This window comes from Anolis carolinensis, unplaced genomic scaffold, assembly GCF_035594765.1.
Source record: "Anolis carolinensis isolate JA03-04 unplaced genomic scaffold, rAnoCar3.1.pri scaffold_10, whole genome shotgun sequence".
Taxonomy (NCBI): Eukaryota; Metazoa; Chordata; class Lepidosauria; order Squamata; family Dactyloidae; genus Anolis; species Anolis carolinensis.
Window position 1 is genome coordinate 14,763,740 of NW_026943821.1, and position 19,676 is coordinate 14,783,415.

The window sequence follows — 19,676 nt, forward strand, 5'->3', positions numbered from 1 at the left end:
TTAGGGCATTTTTAATTTGTATTTTACTCAATGTTGGGTTGTTATACTATCCATAAAACAAACAAGGTATTAACTCCCTTAAGTGGATTTTCATTAATATTGGGTTGATATATCATCTTTTCACTGATCCCCCCAAACCCTGTAATAGGCTCAACTTAAAGGCATACAACAATAACAAATTTAATTTGTCGAATTAACTCCAACAAAGACATTGCTACCACCAACTAACTGCTTCAAACTCCAGCTATTTATGCTGATTTTGCAGCTTTTCTATCACAATCACCTCCCACCCTCTCCAGGCTATTAAAAAAATGACTATTGCTGGAATTGCAGTTTGTTTTGAAGTAATAATAAAAGTTAAAGAAATTACAAAGAAGTGGAAGTGAGGGAAAGCATGAGTACAAGGTAATGCAGAAATACAGATGTGATACCCAGACTCTGCCATTCCTAGGCCATTTTGTTCACCTCGGTTACTTGAACCACAGATGAGGGTTTCTGTTCCTGGCCTACACACAAAGGAGGTGGTTGAGGTGTACACCAAAATGTTAATCACTTGCTATTTTCTGCCACAGATTAGGGGCAAGCGTCCACTTTGCTCCTATCTCCCACCATGTCCTCCACCCAGGTCTAATGTCCCTCTGCAAGCTAAACAGGCACTGAGTCTTGCCAAAATCCGAGAGATGGATATCAACCCAGTAAGGTTTAGATATTACCAGTAGTGTTGGTGAGGTGCACGTAGAGTTCATACCTTCAGCCAAAGCCTCTATGTATGGCCCTGTGAACTTTGTTTTGGCTTCACAAGCCCTTTGGCATCACCACTGCCAGGCCACTTGAGACCGGTATGGTTGCAGCCATACCGTATGGGTGCGAGGCAATGCCTACTAATCTTATGGAAGTCAGCCAATGCCTGCCAGGACAATGCATGCCTTTGACAGGCCAAGATATTTTATCGACGTGGATAACCAACAACATCAGGAAGGAAACCATTCCACAATTCAAACAGCAGTAGATACAAACTGTCTCAATGGAGGCCCTTCCTGCCTTCCCATTGAACAGTGGCCAAGTGTAGGCCATGGGGATTCCACAGGTCTGTCACTCAGCCCCAGTGGACGTAGTTGTGCCCACATGTTGGGCCCAGCCTTCTAAGCACCAATGGATCTGCATCTGAAAAACATACACTACAATAACAACGAAACAAGGTGAACGATAAATGAAAGGCTTTGGCTAAAGTCAAAGTAGTAGTCGGCTGCTGCTGGATTAGGCTAGGTTATTGTCCAAATTTGCTATTGTTTCAAATTAATTGGGCTGGGGCTCTTTGGGGAGGGAAGAAGGGCCCATGGTTCCTTTGGAATATTGATTATCTCTCTGGTTGGCCTTGAATGGCCTTCTCTTGGTGCAAATACTGGCAGAGTGTCCTCCATTACATAAATGCTGAAATTTGCAAGCTGTGTGGAGCACCCTCCTTGGGATGAATACTCTCAACACAAGACAGGTTGTTGTTGTTGTTCCTGTTGTTGGGGGGCTGTTGTATGAAAGTTCTGCATGGTATAACCCACTGTCAGCCTTTTCATCCCAAACCGACTGGGCTGGGGTCATAACCTCCATCCAAAGTTGATTATCTATAAGAACCCAACGTAACGTGGGATACTGGGCTGCATAAAACCTAAAGCACTTATAATAAAGCATCAAAGCGTTGCCCGCAAAATTAACATATGCCGAGTATATAATATTGAGATATTGGAAAAGAAGTAAGCCCTTGTCAGGTAGGTCTTTACAAGCACATCCGCATATATCATAAAGCAGGTAAATCATTTGGCCTAGTTCTGATCTACCTTTCTCTTTTTAATTTTTTTCTTGGTGCTTCTTTGTCCGAATCCTCTTTCTTCTTTTTTTTTCTAACTCTCTAAAATAAAGGGAAAATATATCAATATATTTATTTCCAAAAAATTAGAATATTTTCTGTGCCAGGTGAGCACCAGAGGACATGGTGATCATCCTGCGAGGGGCTGGTAGAGGCCAATTAGTTATGACCCAGTATTGGTGGGTGGATTCAGCTGATGAAGCCATGGCTGAAGCAGTCATGCCTACTGTCAAGCTATGTTGATAACTGATAGGAGTGGCGCTAACTAAAGCTTGGGAATCACTGGAAAGAGGCTGGCTAAGTCCCTCTCCTATGAATCCAACTGACCCCTTGGCCAGGTGTATGTGTCATCATTACCTGTTGTCTGTGTGGGATTCCTAGGATGTTGTGTCTGAGACTGGGGTTCCACTGCAAGTAGGCTCCATGGTCCCTGGCATTCAGCAGGTTGAGGCAAGAGTGTTCAGTTTCTGCAACACTTCTTGAGCCAACATTGATGGTCTCCACTGTAATGTCATCTTCAACTGAGGCAGAAATATTGGAGGGGGGGGGGAATAGGCACTTTGCCGGCACTTTCTTAGCCAGGCCCTTGCCCTTGGGACCCCCACTGTTCTTTTTAGATGCCATTCTATAGAAACAAAAACAAACCATGTTATTGATAAGTGCCACCAATGACTGCTGTTATAATAATAATAATAATAATAATAATAATAATAATAATAATTATTATTATTATTATTATTATTATTATTATTATTATTTTATTTTTATACCCCACCCCATCTCCCCGAAGGGACTCGGAGCGGCTTACATGGGGCCATGCCCAATCCACAACAATAAAACAAAGCAATAAAACAGATAATAACAATAAATACAAGCCATGAAAATCACATTCAAGGACAAAAGGTAAAATCTTGGATAAAATCTAGAGAAAACCTGGGCCAGGATGCTAGTTTGTCAAAATCATCAGGAGGGGAGAATTATCCAAATTGTCATCGCCTTCAAGATGCTGGAAGAGGCGTAAATACGGGACTATTATTGGAGATGCAAGAGGTCAGACTTACTGGATCAATTATCGAAGGCCTGCTGGAAGAGCCATGTTTTCGGGTTCTTTCTAAAGAAAAGGAGGGTAGGGGCCTGCCTGATCTCCCTAGGGAGCAAGTTCCAGAGCCGGGGGGCCATGACGGAGAAGGCCCTCTCCCTAGTTCCCACCAACCGTGACTGCGAGGGTGGTGGGAGCGAGAGGAGGGCCTCCCCCGACAAGTGAAGATATCGTGTAGGTTCATAGGGGGAAATACGGTCGCGAAGGTAGGTGGGTCCCAAACTGTTTAGGGCTTTGTAGGTAATGACCTGCACCTTGAATTGGGCTCGGAAAATAAACGGCAGCCAATGGAGCTCCTTGAACAGGGGAGTAGAATGCGCCCTGTAATTTGCTCCAGTTAGAAACCTGGCTGCCGCACGTTGTACTAGTTGCAGTTTCCGGGCCATCTTCAAAGGCAGCCCCACGTAGAGTGCGTTGCAATAATCCAGTCTAGAGGTAACTAAGGCATGGACCACCATGGTCAGATCAGACTTCTTGAGGTATGGTCGCAGCTGGCACACAAGTTTTAGTTGTGCAAAGGCCCTCCCGGCCATGGCCGACACCTGGGCCTCAAGCGTCAGCCCTGAATCCAGGAGGACCCCCAAACTGCGGACCTGCGCCTTCAGGGGGAGTGTGACCCCGTCAAGCACAGGTTGCCACCCTATATCCCGATCGGACGTACGACTGACCTGGAGGACCTCTGTCTTGTTAGGATTAAATCTCAGCTTGTTCGCCCTCATCCAGGCCAACACAGCGGCCAGACACTGGTTCAGTATCCCAGGGGCTTCCTTGGATTTAGGTGGAAAAGAGTAGTAGAGTTGGGTGTCATCCGCATAGAGATAGCACCGAACTCCAAAACTCTGGATGACCTCACCCAACGGTTTCATGTAGATGTTAAAAAGCATGGGTGACAAAACAGAACCTTGCGGGACCCCACGGATCAATGGCCAGGGGTCCAAGCAGGAGTCCCTCAGCTTCACCAACTGAGAGCGACCCTCCAGGAAGGACTGAAGCCACTGCAGAGCAGAACCCCCAAGACCCATCCCAGAGAGTCGACCCAGAAGGATACCATGGTCGATGGTATTGAAAGCCGCTATTGTCCAGGATGTCTAGTAATACCATAGCAGGTGCAATGTATAAAACATATGGCTGTTGTAATTGATATATAGTAAATCAGAAATACCATGTACCATATAAATCCTTATTAATCGAAATAGCCCCAATAGATGGTCATCCATCCTCTGTTTAAAAGCCTCCAAAGCAGAGAGTCCCACTCTTGAATCTTCTTTCCTGTAATTTAAACCCATTGCTCTGAGTCCTAGTCTCTAGAAAACAAACGTGCTCCTTCTTCCTTACAACATCCTTTCAATATTTAAACAAGGCTATCATGTCTTCTCTTAACTTTCACATATGTAAGCTAAAAATACCCAGCTCTTTACATTCCTTGAATGTTATTTGGAATTTATTCCACTTGGCGTATCTAAAATAGTGGTTCCAAATATGGCAGTCCAATTACCCATTCAGTGAAACCGGTTCCTTCCAAATACGTTCTAAGCTTCATTGTAGTGTCAGTGTAAATGTGCCCTAAGATTGCATTCCAAAGCTTTTTCCATTGCAACAGAAAGGAGAATTGTTATTTGTTTCTGCCAGAAATCTAGTACATTACACATTGTACAGACCTGGAAAACATAATATGATCAATTTGGAAAATATGTTTAAATAAAATAATACATTTTACTTTTTATCCACCAGGTTGGTCCTGTCCTTTGGAGTCAATAATTGCTTTGACGCAATGAGGATGGCAATAAATTAACTTGACCACATTGCGGAAATGATTGATTCCCCTCAACAGGTCTACCGTCTTGAATTTTCTGGATAAAGGAAAGCCTTAAATACAGAGGTCCTGAGTCCGCAGCATTAACACTGGTGACAAGGAAGCCAAGATGAAGTTCCAAATTGTGGCTGCTCTCCTTCTCATCTCTCTGTTTGGTCCACAGGAAGGCGAAATGGTAAGATCATTTTCTTCACTAAACATTTTCCCTAAATAGTAAAACTTTTCTAAAACTAGAAAAACTATGGGCAGAGGAAACAGGGGCATACACTGCTTTCTCAGACTAGATGTGAGGATTCAGTTTGAATTTACAAGCTGCTTTCTCTAATAAGTTCTAATCTAATAATGAAAAGCAGCTCTGCACCTTTTGGAGGGACATCTTTATTTTGTGCTCAAGTTAGTTGCACAGAACTAGTGAAAGCAGATTTTGCCAGTCTTGTTTGTTCAACAGTCTACTAGATTTTCTGTTAACCATAATTGCTGACCATCCCTTTGATATTGCATTAACTATAGGTGTACTTTTCTTAGATAATAAACTCTTTTTATGTCCATCCAATGCTATTTGTCTACTACTGAACTAGAATTTTTTAGCAGCATCCATGCTGAAAATCAGACAGTGCGGTATCTATTCAATAGAGGTGTGCAATTATTTTGTTAGTCCTACTCTACGTAGGTCAGATCAAATTTGTTAAATTTGTATTTACAGGGTGATACCCGACACGTGGGTGTGACCCATGCCAAAAACTTAAGAATCGAAACTTATGCAATACTTTTTCATTTGCATTTTGTAAAACCTTAAAGCCTCCCAAAGTCACTTTCATTTTCAGCACAAGGAAGCAAAATCAAAACCAAACAGGCTGCCTTTCCTCTTTAAATTAATGGCTTCTCGCCATTAAGTTGAGGGAAGCAGCAGGGAGAAAGCAGAGTTTGCTGGGAAAGAAAGCACAGAATTCTGGGAAATGTAGTTTGGGAAGACAAGGAGCCCCGTGGCAGAGAATACAAAAGGCCTTGCCCTAAACTATATTTCCCAGAATTCTGCTCAACATCAGAATGTCCCAGTGAGGATAATGGAGAGCTATTTTCCCTCCGTAGCAGCACCCAGCAAAAGAGGTCTACAATGTATGCACTTTTGGGTGGTTTCATTTCATATGTGCATATTAATATGAGTTTGGATAAAAGTTTTCAGGCACATGTTAAACAAATCTTTTTTTGTAATGTGACAAACTATTCCCATTGTTTTCATGTTATTTCTGCCTAATTTTATGTTCAAGAGCGAGTATCTAGAACCCATTAATTTTATATATTGTTTTGGTCTTTCTTTAACAGAAATTCAGAAAGAAGAGAGCTCCTGTGGTATGTATATTATTTCTTGGCTTTTAAAATAATGAAATACCTGAACATCCTGACAAGATTGTAATTGATTTATTTTCTGGGAATTAATCTTGAAAAAAAACCCTACATAAATATTATTTTTTCCTCTTATTTAAATTTTCCCTTCAAAACCTTTATTCTTTGTGAAAGCATCTTAAGAACACACAATTTAACTGAATACTGAAATACACTCTGTATTTAATTATCTTCATCTTCTCCGCCTCCCTTTTCAGCCTTTGTCATGTCAAACTTTGAATTGTAAGAATTCACAATCAGATAGTTGGATGACTTCTTGCTCTTCTCCTTCTCCTTCATAAATCTCCACTGTTGAAACACTTGTAAGAGTCAGGCCTTTACTGCTGTTTTTTTTACCCTGAGATCAGACTGGGTTAAATGGTTTACCATAGATTAAAGTAAATTAAAGGGAAAGTAAACGTTTTCCCTTGACATTAAGTCTAGTCAGGTCCGACTCTGTGGGTTGGTGCTCATCTCCATTTCTAAGCCGAAGAGCCGGCGTTGTCCGTAGATGCCTCCAAGGTCATGTGGCCAGCATGGTTGCATGGAGCACTATTACCTTCTTGCCAGAGCGGTACCAATTTGGTTTATTCACATTTGCACGTTTTCGAACTGGGGCTAACAACGGAAGCTTATCCCGCACTGCGGATTTGAACCGCCGACATTTGGTCAGCAAGTTCTGCAGCTCAGTGGTTTAACCCGCTGCTCCACTGCGGCCCCAAAAGTGAATTAACTGGCAGTGTAAATGCAGTCAAAATGAAAAGAGGGTGAAACAAATGCGGAACTACCTTTAAATAGGCTTCGTTCCAGCCCCATTTTCCTGTATCATGGCACATGATGGCACGATTTCCCTCATTTCCCGCTCACCTTCCAACACATCATTTTGATGCATCAGTAGCTTTCCACGGAGGGGCTTGAGCATGAAGCCAGGCTCCTCATAGGTTTCTGCGGGAAATAGGAACTGCGAAGGGAGGGTGGGGGTGCCATCCCAATTCTTTGGGCTCCAGGAACCTGAAGAAACAGGATTGCTGTGGGGATTAACCTCTGGGGTCGCAACAGCAGTCTTGGGAGTCAATCCCACAGGGCCAACACCTGGAAAGATCCTTACATTAATAATAATAATAATAATAATAATAATAATAATAATAATAATAATAATAATAATAATTTTATTTTTATGCTCTGCCTCCAGCTCCCCTAGAGGACTCGGGCTGGCTTACATGGGGACAAGCCCGGATTAATTACAATCATTGAAACGATTTTTTTCTACTCCAGAAGCGACTTGCAGTTTCTCAAGTCGCTCCTGACATGAGAAAAATTGAAACAATAAAAACAGATCACAAAAATGCATTTAAACACATTAAACATTAAAAACAGTAATATCAACATGACCTAATCTACAAACCAAAGCAAAAAATTGTAAAAATGAACTGGGCCAAAGTGTTGCAAGTTGATAGGAGACGTGGGATGAGGCAGACGTTAAGATTGTTTCTAACTGTTGGGAGAAGATAAAGTGCATCAAATATGTAATCGTCACTAGACGAGAACCTGACATGAGGAGAGTGTTCACTCTCTGAAAGCCTGCTGGAAAACCAGGTTTTTAAGCTTTTCCTAAAGACTAAGAGGGTCCTGAACCATTTAGGACTTTGTAGGTGATGACCTGTACCTCGAACTGGGTCTGGATCTCTCCAGGTGTTTTATTAATCCAGATTAAACAGGGAAATTTACTCTGGATTAATTTGAGTTTATCTGAGGTGCAATTTAGATGTCTTAGATAAATCTGGGAGAAGTCCTGCATTTTAGGCCTGTCTGATGCATACTGAGTTTTCAGTAATAAATATAGAAACCGTCATTAATTGTCCAATTTTACATTTTCAGCTTGAACCCATTAAATCCGTAAGTAATACTGTTTATTTTAAATTGAATATCTTTTCATTTTTTTCTGAGTAATATAATTTATTTGACTGATGCACAACAGTACATCGGCTTCCATACGAATGGATGATTTATATTCCGTTTTCACGATTATTCATGTAGTGTAGATTTGCTCTCTAAGGACATGAAGCATAACCATTTTTCTGAAATGTAAATAAACATTCATGGCCACAAAAAGTAAAACAGTATATTCTAATATGATCACTTTGCTGCTCAATTACTTTGTTAGTTCACATTCTTAACAGCAGGGATATAGGGTTGTTGTATGTCTTTCGGGCTGTGTGGCCATGTTCCAGAAGCATTCTCTCCTGACGTTTCGCCCACATCTATGGCAGGCATCCTCAGAGGTTGTGAGGTATGGAGAAAACTAAGCAAAGAGGTTAATCTGTGGAAAGTCTAGGGTGAGAGAGGTCAGTATGAATGTTGTGTAGTTAATCACTTTAATTAGCATTGAAAAGCTTATCTGCTGTCTTCTTCCTGCCTCTGGGGCATCCTTTGTTTAGAGTCGTTAACTGCCCTTGGTTGATTCATGTCTGGAAATCCTCTGTTTTCAGAGTATTGCTTTTTATTTATTGTTCTGATTTTTGAGTTTTGTAATAAATCAGAACAGTAAATAAAAAGCAATACTCTGAAAACAGAGGATTTCCAGACATGAATCAACCAAGGGCAGTTAACGACTCTAAACAAAGGATGCCCCAGAGGCAGGAAGAAGACAGCAGATAAGCTTTTCAATGCTAATTAAAGTGATTAACTACACAACATTCATACTGACCTCTCTCACCCTAGACTTTCCACAGATATATATTAACCTCTTTGCTTAGTTTTCTCCATACCTCACAACCTCTGAGGATGCCTGCCATAGATGTGGGCGAAACGTCAGGAGAGAATGCTTCTGGAACATGGCCACACAGCCCGAAAGACATACAACAACCCTGTGATCCCGGCCATGAAAGCCTTCGACAACACAGCAGGGATATATTTTTACAGTTTTCCCTAGATCCCACACTATTTTCCATGTTCCCATCGTTTAGAATTATAGTTTGGCAAAGTGCTTAGAAATCACTGCCAGACGAGGCCAGGAGAGAAAAAAATAGAGCTTTTTAGCAGAGAAATCTACCCACCTCTTCAAACTACAAATTCCAGGAATCCACAGGATGGAGAAATGACAGTTAAAAGGGGATTGTAGTTTTAAAACTGTGGAGTGTTGACATAGCCTTGAGGTAACATTAGATTCTAACTTTGAAAAAACTGCTGCTTCCTCAGTTACTTATTCTACTTGGTTTGCAATATTTGTACCTTAGAAAACAACTGAGCAGAAAGCAAAACAAAAATGTTATCAGAAATCCATGTCAGATAGCTAATAATGCAATATTTTGTTCCTTATAGAAGAAATGTAACTTTTTAACAGAAATGTATTTGATAACTGCTTGGTTTTTTTTAGTGTATTTGTAGTTTGAAAAACATTCTGCACAGATTTCACAGATGGCAGTTTTGCACAGAAAACAGCATTTTTTTCTGTGCAAGGTATACAAAAGAAAATAATAAATCTGTGCAAAACGTGCAAACTTTGTACAGAGAAAGTTCCCAATTTTTCTCTCCGGAAGGAGACTCAAGGTGGCTGACATTAAAAGCATTTCCATACAATTTAAAATCCAGAAATATACAAACATTAAAACAGAACCTAGAAGACCTAAGTGATATAGTAGAGGAGTATATGCCACTACTATTTGTCATTGGTAACTGTGGAAGAAGCTGTTATTTTTCTTGCATGGAATGTATCACAACCCTAAGACTGTATAGATTTCCAAAAATACAGAAACAAATTTTCTTTCAACATTTGAGGACATTGACTTTCCCAATGATCCTCATGGTGATCTTAAAGTCACACACTTACATTTTGCAAAGGTGCTTTTGTTGTCATTTAAAATTCTACTTGGTTTTTACCTATGGAAGTACCAATTCATGCTGTATTTTATCCAGCATTTTGTTTATTCATTTATGTAGCTTTTTAATGGTTCTAATGATTTATATAGTATTTTAATGGTGAATTTTTATTGTATTTTCTAATCTGTTTTATGCATTTATTTGTCTATCCTATATGTGAAAAACCTATGATTTAAGCATTAAATAAACTGTCTATTATATAATACCAGTTTGAAACTGGTATTATAGGGCCCCTAGTCTTTCCATTCATACACTCTTACTGTTTCCAGATGCACACACTATGGCACCTTTCCTTGGCAGAGATGAATATATCTGATGTAAATGCCTCTCACCCATATCATTATCAGGAGAAATATAACTTTTGAACTTATATTTTATATTACTTTAAGTTTCAGTTAGAAGAAAGTCATTTATGTTGTTGTTCAATTTATTGTAAAAAGTATTCACAGGATGAGCATGCCTTATCCAATAATTGAATCTAGAAGTGTCTTGGATTTTTAACTTTTCTGCATCTGTGTATCCCAATCTACACTGCCATTGTAATGTAAATTGAATTGGATTATATGGCAGTGTAGACTCATATAATCCAGTTCAGTGCAATTCATTCTGCATTATATGGCAGTGAAGTTGCTTCAAACTGTTAGCGGCTAGACAACAAATAGCCACAAAAGTTAGTGAAAAAAAGCCCTCAATGCACAAGAATGTTCTATAATTTGAGCAATTGGCATTAATAATAATAATAATAATAATAATAATAATAATTATTATTATTATTATTATTATTTAGAAATAAAAGGTAAAGGTTTCCCCTGATGTTAAGTCCAGTCATGTCTGACTCTGGGGGTTGGTGTTCATCTCCATTTCTAAGCCGAAGAGCTGGCGTTGTCCGTAGACACCTCCAAGGTCATTTGGCCGGCATGACTGCACGGAGCACAGAAATACATCCATATAAAGTAATTGGCATACCCTGGGGCATTAGAACATTATTGTTGTTGCTGTTATTGTTGTTATTTTATTAATGATACCCTGCTTTTCTCTCCTAAGGGAAACTCACGGCGGTTTACATTAAAAGCATTTCAATACAATTTCAAAACCACAAATATACAAACATTAAAACAAAATTAAACATCAAGGATATTTCAAATGTAACAATTAAAATTCATAAAACTGCTTTAAAAACTATGTAAAGTGATTACCACATCACCCTCTGACCTGTTTTTAAAAACCTTAAAGGATATCTGGAAGTATCTAGAATCTCCTTAAAGCTCCCACAGAGACTGGATCTACACTGCCATATAATCCAGTCCAATGCAGTTCATCTTGATTCTGAAACTCCATCATATGGCAGTGTAGATCCAGCCAGAGTTTGCTGATGGTAAAATTAATCTTTCCACCACTTTCTCAGTGAATGTGTTTTGTTGTTCTTGCTGTTATTTTTGCATTACTTTATTCCCCTATTTAAAAAACAAGTAACAAATGTTCCTTTTTGTTCTATAGGCTATTGATCCTCTTGGTGGAGTAAGTATAGATTATTGTGAATCAGCGGTGTGTGGAAGGAGACAACACCTCGCCAACCTAGACCTGTACACACAATAACAGCCACCCACAGTAGCTGGGACCACAAAATCCACAGCTTATTTAGTGATTACAGCTTTAAAAAAAAACAAGGCTGGCAGCTACTCATGGGCCGTGGAGCACATAATTGGACAGCCCACACTTCCACACTGGGAAAAAAAAACACACGATGAAGTGGGTTTTAAAAATCCACTTCAATATAGGTTTTTGTCTCCACACCCCTCCCAAAACCCAGGCTTGTCTAGATGGCCTCCCGTTAAAGTACGGGGCCTCTGTCATGCTGCTCTGGCAAACCTCCTGGCATGTAGAAATGATGCACCAGGATGTGGGAGAGGCAGCTGGGGGTCAGTCCCCACAGCCCTTTTGGTTTTTTGGGTTCCATGGGCCCAGAGAACTGAGACGACAGCCCCTCTGTCCCCAACACCCCCCCCCCCAAAACCTTAAAAGTAAAAAAGCTCTACTGGACTGCCATTATGCTGCTCCTGCAGGCCACCTTGCATGTAGAAATGATGCCCAGGAGACATGGGGGCAGGAGCGATTTTGCTGATATTCAGTCCCCACAGGCCCCATACCCCATTAGATCTGGCCCTTTCAGAAAGACCCAGGTTTAATGGGATATTTAATGAATTTGGGACAAAGCAAAGTTTACCTTCTTTGTCCCAAAACAATTCACATCTACTGGAGGCGTCATTTGGATGCCTCTGGTAAAAACCCGACAGAGACCCCGCATTTTGGGACCTGTCTGGATGGGCCCTGACTGATTCCATAGGGGAAATTTTTGCATCCATTCTGAGTCAACACATAGATAAGTCCCATTGATTCAGTGGTTCTACTCTTGCCAGTACTTCCAAGAAGAATGAGACACCTGTCAAAAATGGCTTATAGAAAATAACACTATGCTTATCTTCCCACTCTTTGTGATAATTTAACACTTCTGAACAGATGAGTTCTGCTTCTTGTTTGGTACAAGAGATACATGCTAATCTTCATGCATCAGCCATAATATAGTTCGTTATGTTCTGGGTCGAACGTATGACCATGTTTCCCCAAAAATAAGACAGTGACTTATATTAATTTTTGTTCCCAAAGATGCTCTAGGTCTTATTTTCAGGGAATGTCTTATTTTTCCATGAAGAAGAATTCACATTTATTGTTGAACAAAAGAAATGAACATTTATTATATGGTATACTGTACAGTAGTTGTCATCACAAACCAGCATAACCAGATAAACTGTGAATTCTTTCAAGAATTTCTTGTTACCATTATTTCCATGTACAACACTCTATGGTACATACATTTACCCATCCTGCATGCTCTGGTGTTCTGTTCGATGGGCATGCTTCCAAACAAAAACTTTGCTAGGTCTTACTTTCGGGAGAGGCCTTACTCAGCAAAACCTCTACTAGGTCTTATTTTCTGGGGATGTCTTATTTTAGGGCAAACAGGGTATGTGTTATATGCTAGCCTGGGGAAGGTTTGCTTTTTGCTCTTTTTTGTTTTTGAGACATAACAAATATTTTTTTTTATTTTCAGATTTCAGGTGTTCTACCAGTGAGTATTTGTTAACACCATTTGTAATTAACAGCTTTGGAAAAAATGTCTTCATTAGCAATAGGGAAAACAACTTCTTCTACAATTCCGTTTTTTCTGTCTGAGCGAAGCAGAGAATTTTGGTCCAAAATAATCCCTTGGTTTAGGTGGCCAAGGGGCGGTGACATGCATAAGCTGGATGATGCTCGTAAAAGAGTTAACTGGGCAATGCAGAATATATATAAGGGAGGTATGGGATGATACATCCAACATGACATATCACATAACAATTTAGAGTACTGTTGAGCCGAAGGGATTCATCTGTCTGATATGGGCAATGCACAGTTGCTGGCCCAGTTGCAGAGGGACACCCGAGCTGCTTTGGAGAGCCTGGTGTGGGACAGGGACAAAGCAGGCGCCTGCACCTATCTGTGGCGGAAAAGCAGCAGAGGAGTGGAAATCGGTGCACAACCAAAGCAAACATCTTAGATCCAGCCAGGAGCTGTAACCCTCCTCCATGTGGTAAAACAGTCGGAGTCAGGAGGAGCACAAAAGGCTTATGAAACTGATAATATGACTTCAATAATTCTAGGAACAAAATTGTCTGCATCGTTCCCCTTACCAAGTTCAGTGTTAACTTCACTATCAAGTTTATTGTCAAGGTCTGGCCCAAGTTTATTACTGTATATACTCGAGTATAAGCCTAGTTTTTCAGCCCTTTTTTAGGGCTGAAAAAGCTCCCCTCAGCTTATACTCGAGTGAGGGTTCTGGCTGGCCTCTATTCAGGTCGGCTTATACTTGAATATATAGGTATTCAGTTAGACAGTCTTATCTTATTAAAGTCTTATTATCTTAAATTATTATTATTATTTATTATTTATTAGTAACATTTATATCCCGCCCTTCTCACCCCGAAGGGGACTCAGGGTGGTTTACAAGTATATATACATACAGTGTATTATATTATACGACTTAATAGTAATATTGCATGTAATATAAATAATTAGTTTTATATAAATATTCAAAAACTTTTAACCTACTGATGCCTCAAACAATGCAATTTTATTAATATCTATTTTTATTTTGGAATTTGACCCGTAGCTGCTGCATTTCCCGCCCTCGTCTTATACTTGAGTCAATAAGTTTTCCCAGTTTTTGTGGTAAAATTAGGTGCCTCAGCTTATATTTGGGTCAGCTTATACTCGAGTATCTATGGAATGTGTTATATGCCAGCCTGAGGAAGGTACAATTTTAGAGTTTTAATTTGGTAACATTAATAAAAGTTGCTCTTAGTTAACCCATACCCCTGTGTTGCCTCTTCATTTGCAGGGGTTGCGTGGCAATGATCATCGTTTGTTTAAAGGACTTCCTTATTCCTTCCTCTTTTTTGTTTTTGAAACATAACAAATAATGGTTATATTTTTTTATATTTTCAGGATGCAGATTCTCTTCCAGTGAGTATATGTTAACACCATTTGTAATTAGCAGCTTTGGAAAAACTGTCACCATTAGCAATAGGAGAAAATATTTCTTCTACAATCCAATTATTTTCTGTATGTGAACCAGAGAATTTTGATTTTCTATAGGAGCCTCTCTACTATTGGTCTTTGCCAAATGCAATGCCAATAAAAAACATGTTGCTGTAGGTTGACACCTTCAGCTGAGTCCCAGTCCCTTGATTTCTTTTTCCTTAGGTTTCTTATATTGTGGCTAAAATACAGTCTTGTCAAAGCCAGAAAACATTTCAAGGGTAGCCTTTCTGGCCATAGAGCAAAATACAATAACACACAATATCCACAACAAATATATACATTGTAATGGTTCTAATGATTTATATAGTATTTCAACAGTAATTTTTACTGTATTTTATAAGCTGGTTTGTATATATTTATTTGTCTGTCCTATATGATCTAAACATTAAATAAACTATCTAATTATCTATATAATACCAGTTTGAAACTGCACTAAATGGTCAGTGGAGGTAGGGCCTTAGTCTTTCAATCCATACACTCTTACTGTTTCCAGCATGCACACACTATGGCACCTTTCCTTGGCGGAGATGAATATATCTAATGTAAATGCCTCCCACCCACAAATATTTGATCATCTTTTGGTTTAAATGACTTTCTTTTTCATTTGCTCTTTGTTGTTTTTGAGACATAAGAAATAATGTTTTTTCGATATTTTTTTCAGATTCCAGGATTAACCGTGAGTATATATTAACCCCATTTGTAATTAGCAGTCCAATTATTTTCTGTCTGAGTGAAGCAGAGAATTTTGAGTTGGTCCAAAATAATCCCTTGGCAAAAGTGTCCAGGGGGGGCACGTAAAAGGGTTAACCAGCAATGTGGAAGATATGTAAGGGAGATATGGGATCGTACATCCAATACGACATATTGATCTTACGGGATTCATTTTTCTGATATGGGCAATGTGTAAATTCTGTCCCAGTTGCAAAGGGATGCCTGAGCTGCTTTGGAGAGCCTGCTGTGGACAGGGACAAAGCAGACGCCTGCCTCTATCTGTGGCGGAAACACAATACGAGAATGGAAATCGGTGCACAACCAAAGTGCCAATTTTAGATCCAGCCAGGAGCTGTAAACCTCCTCCATGTAGTAAAATAATCGGAGGGAGGGGGGAGCACAAAAGGCTTACGAAACTGATAATATGACATTAATATTCTGGAAACAGAATTGCCCGCATCGTTCCCATTACCAAGTTCAATTATAAGTTCACTATCAAGCTTATTGTCAAGGTCTGTCCCAAGTTTATTATGTGTTATATGCCAGGCTGGGGAAGGTACAATTTTAGAGTTTTAGCTTGGTAACATTAATAAAAGTTGCCCTTAGTTATCCCATACCCCTGAGTTGCCTCTTCATTTGCAGGGCTTGCGTGGCAGAACAGTGTTTGTTTAAAGGACTTCCTTATTCCTTTACTTTTTGCTCTTTTTTGTTTTTGAAACATAACAAATAATGGTTATATTTTTTATATTTTCAGGGTGCAGGAGATCTACCGGTGAGATGAGTCAACACAAAGATAAATTCCATTGATTCAGTGGGTCTACTCTTGCCAGTATTCCGCATACTATGCCACATACTATGGCACCTTTCCTTGATGGAGATGAATATATCTAATGTAAATGCCTCCCACCCATGTCATCACCAGGAGAAATATACCTTTCAATACAATTTCAAAACCACAAATATACAAACATTAAAAAAGTAAACATCAATGGTATTTAAAAAATAACAATTAAATTCCATAAAACTGCTTTAAAAACAATTTAAAGCTATAACGACAGCACCCCCTGACTTGATCTTAAACATTTTAAAGGATATCTGGAAGGATCGGGAATATCCTTAAAGCTCCCACAGAGATTGGATCTACACTTCCATATAATCCAGTCCAATGGAGTTCATCTTCATTCTGAAACTCCATCATATGGCAGTGTAGATCCAGCCAGAGTTTGCTGATGGTAAAATTAATATTTCCACCATTTTCTCAGTGAACGTGTTTTCTTGTTGTTGCTGTTATTTTTGCATTACTTTATTCCCCTATTTAAAGAGCAAGTAACTAATGTTCCATTTTATCCTATAGCTTCCTCCTGGTCTTCCTATAGAAATAAGTATATATTATTGTGAATGAGCAGTGAGTGCAAGGAGACAACACCTCCCCAACCTAGACCTTTACACACAATAATAGCCACCCACAGTAGCTGGGACCATAAAGCCCTCAACTTATTTATTGATTACTGCTAAAAAAAAAAAAAAAAAACAGGGCTGGCAGCCACACATGGGCTGTGGAACATCTCATTGGACAGCGCAAGCTTCCACTCTGGGGAAAAACCCGCGATGAAGAGGGACTAAAAAAAAACCCATTTCAAAGTAGGTTTTTGTCACCACGCCCCTCCCAAAACCCAGGCTTGTCTAGATGACCTCCTGTTAACTTCCGGAGCCTCTGACAAGCTTCCTGGCATGTAGAAATGATGCACCAGGAGGTTTGGGAGGGGGGGGGCAGCCGGGGGTCAGTCCCAAAAGCTCTTATGGTTTTTTGGGTTCTGTGAGCCCAGAGAACTGAGAAGACAACCACACACCCCCTTGCACCCCCCCCAAGAGCCTTAAAAGTAAAAATAAAAAAGCTTTACTGGGCCACCATTACACTGCTCCTGCAGGCCTCCTGGCATGTAGAAACGATGCCCCAGGAGATGTGGGGGCAGGAGCGATTTTGCCGATAGTCAGTCCCCACAGGCTCGATACCCCATTAGATCTGGCCCTTTCAAGAAGACCCAGGTTTAATGGGGGTATTTAATGAATTTGTGACAAAGCAATGTCCTGAAATAATTCACTTTTACCAGAGGTGTCTGATATGGGCAATGCACAATTTCTGGCCCAGTTGCAGAGGAGCACCCGAGCTGCTTTGGAGAGCCTGGTGTGGGGTAGAGACAAAGCAGGCGCCTGCCTCTATCTGTGGTAGTAAAGCAGCAGAGGAGTAGAAATCGGTGCATAACCCAAAGCGCCCATTTTAGATCTAGCCAGTAGCTGTAACCCTCCTCTATGTGGAAAAATAATCTGAGGGTGGAGGAGAACAAAAGGCTTAGGAAACTGATAATATGACATCAATAATTATGGAAACAGAAGTTCAGTGTTAAGTTCACTATCAAGTATATTGTCAAGTTCTAGGCCAAATTTATTATGTGTTACATGCCAGCCTGGGAAAGGTTGAAGTTTAAAGTATTCATTAGTTAACAGTAATAAAAGTTGCCCTTAGTTAACCCATACCCCTGTGTTGCTTGTGTGGCAATGAACATCTTTTTGTTTAAGGGACTTCGTTATTCCTTTGCTTTTTGCTCTTATTTTGCTTTTGTGACATAACAAATAATGGTTTGTTCGGTTTTTTTTTCACATTTTCAGCCTCCAGTTGATCTACCAGTGAGTATATGTTAACACCATTTGTAATTAGCAGCTTTGGAAAAAACAAGTTGCTGTAGGTGGAAACCTTCAGCTGAGTCCCAGTCCCTTGGTTTCTTTTTCCTTAGATTTCTCACATTGTGGCTAAAATGTAGTATTTTTAAAGCCAGAAAACATTTCAAGAATAGCCTTTCTGGCCACAGAGCAAAATACACACAAAATCTACAAAAAAGACATACATTTAAGGGACCAGCCAAAAATGCACAAAACACATGATGCTACCATTCACATCCCCACTGGGAACTTCATCAGGCAAAGGTGTTAAATCCCACCCATGTCATCTTCAGGAGAAATATAACTTTTGAATTTATATTTTACATTACTTTATGTTTCAGTTAGAAGAAAATCATTTATGTTGTTGTTTAATTTATTGTAAAAGGTATTCACAGGATGAGCATGCCTTATCCAATAATTGAATCCAGAGGTGTTTTAGATTCTTTTAATTTTTCTGCATCTGTGTATATGTGCCCAATCTACACTGCCATTGTAATGCAGATTGAATTGGATTAATCCATATAATCCAGTTCAATGCAATTCAGTCAGCATTATATGGGAGTGAAGTTGCATGAAACTATAACAGCAAAACAACAAATATCCACAAAAGTGTGTGGAAAAAAGCCCTCAGTGCACAACATTGCTCTATAATTTGAGCAATTTCCATTACTACTACTACTACTACTACTACTACTACTACTACTATTATTATTATTATTATTAATAAAAAGTAAGAAATACATCCATATAAAGTAACTGGCATACCCTGCGGCCTTAAAAAATTATTGTTGTTGTGGTTGCTGCTGCTGCTGCTGCTGCTGCTGTTGTTGTTGTTGTTGTTGTTGTTGTTATTGTTATTAATGATTACCTGCTTTTCTCTCCAGAAGAAAACTCAGAGTGGTTTACATTAAAAGCCTTTCAATACAATTTCAAAACCACAAATATACAAACATTAAAACAAAATTAAAACATCAGTGGTATTTAAAAAGTAACAATTAAAATCCATAAAACTGCTTTAAAAACTTTTTAAAGCTATAATGACAGCACCCCTGACTTGATCTTAAACATTTTAAAGGATATCTGGAAGTGTCTAGAATCTTCTTAAATATACCACAGAGACTGCATCTACACTGCCATATAATCCAGTCCAATGCAGTTCATCTTTATTTTGAAACTCCATCAAATGGCAGTGTAGATCCAGCCAGGGTTTGCTGATGGTTAAGTTAATCTTTCCACCATTTTCTCAGTGAACGTGTTTTGTTGTTGCTGCTGTTATTTTTGCATTATGTTTCCCCCCTATTTAAAGAGCAAGTAACCAATGTTGCTTTTTCTGCTATAGGGTCCTCCTGCTCTTCCTATAGAAGTAAGTATATATTATTGTGAATCAGCAGTGTGTGCAAGGAGACAACACCTCCCCAACCTAGACCTTTACACACAATAATAGTAGCTGGGACCATAAAGCCCTCAACTTATTTAGTGATTACTGCTAAAAAAAACAGGGCTGGCAGCCACACATGGGCTGTGGAACATCTCATTGGACAGCGCAAGCTTCCACTCTGGGGAAAAACCCACGA

General features: G+C 39.6%; 3 long non-coding RNA genes across 3 annotated transcripts; 2 read left to right on the plus strand and 1 right to left on the minus strand.

Moving 5' to 3' along the window:
* Positions 1-914: 914 nt before the first annotated feature.
* Positions 915-7,244, minus strand: LOC134293737 (uncharacterized). The gene is made up of 4 exons (XR_010000701.1): positions 7,024-7,244; positions 4,130-4,229; positions 2,219-2,486; positions 915-1,903 (listed from the first exon to the last, which is right to left on the minus strand). It is a non-coding gene; the product is annotated as an uncharacterized LOC134293737 (long non-coding RNA).
* LOC103279940 (uncharacterized) lies at positions 5,681-8,052 on the plus strand. Its single transcript, XR_507066.3, has 3 exons — positions 5,681-5,889; positions 6,097-6,123; positions 8,035-8,052. It is a non-coding gene; the product is annotated as an uncharacterized LOC103279940 (long non-coding RNA).
* A 7,281-nt stretch (positions 8,053-15,333) lies between these two features.
* LOC134293739 (uncharacterized) lies at positions 15,334-19,466 on the plus strand. Its single transcript, XR_010000703.1, has 4 exons — positions 15,334-15,349; positions 16,139-16,156; positions 18,052-18,069; positions 19,442-19,466. It is a non-coding gene; the product is annotated as an uncharacterized LOC134293739 (long non-coding RNA).
* The last annotated feature ends 210 nt before the right edge of the window (positions 19,467-19,676 follow it).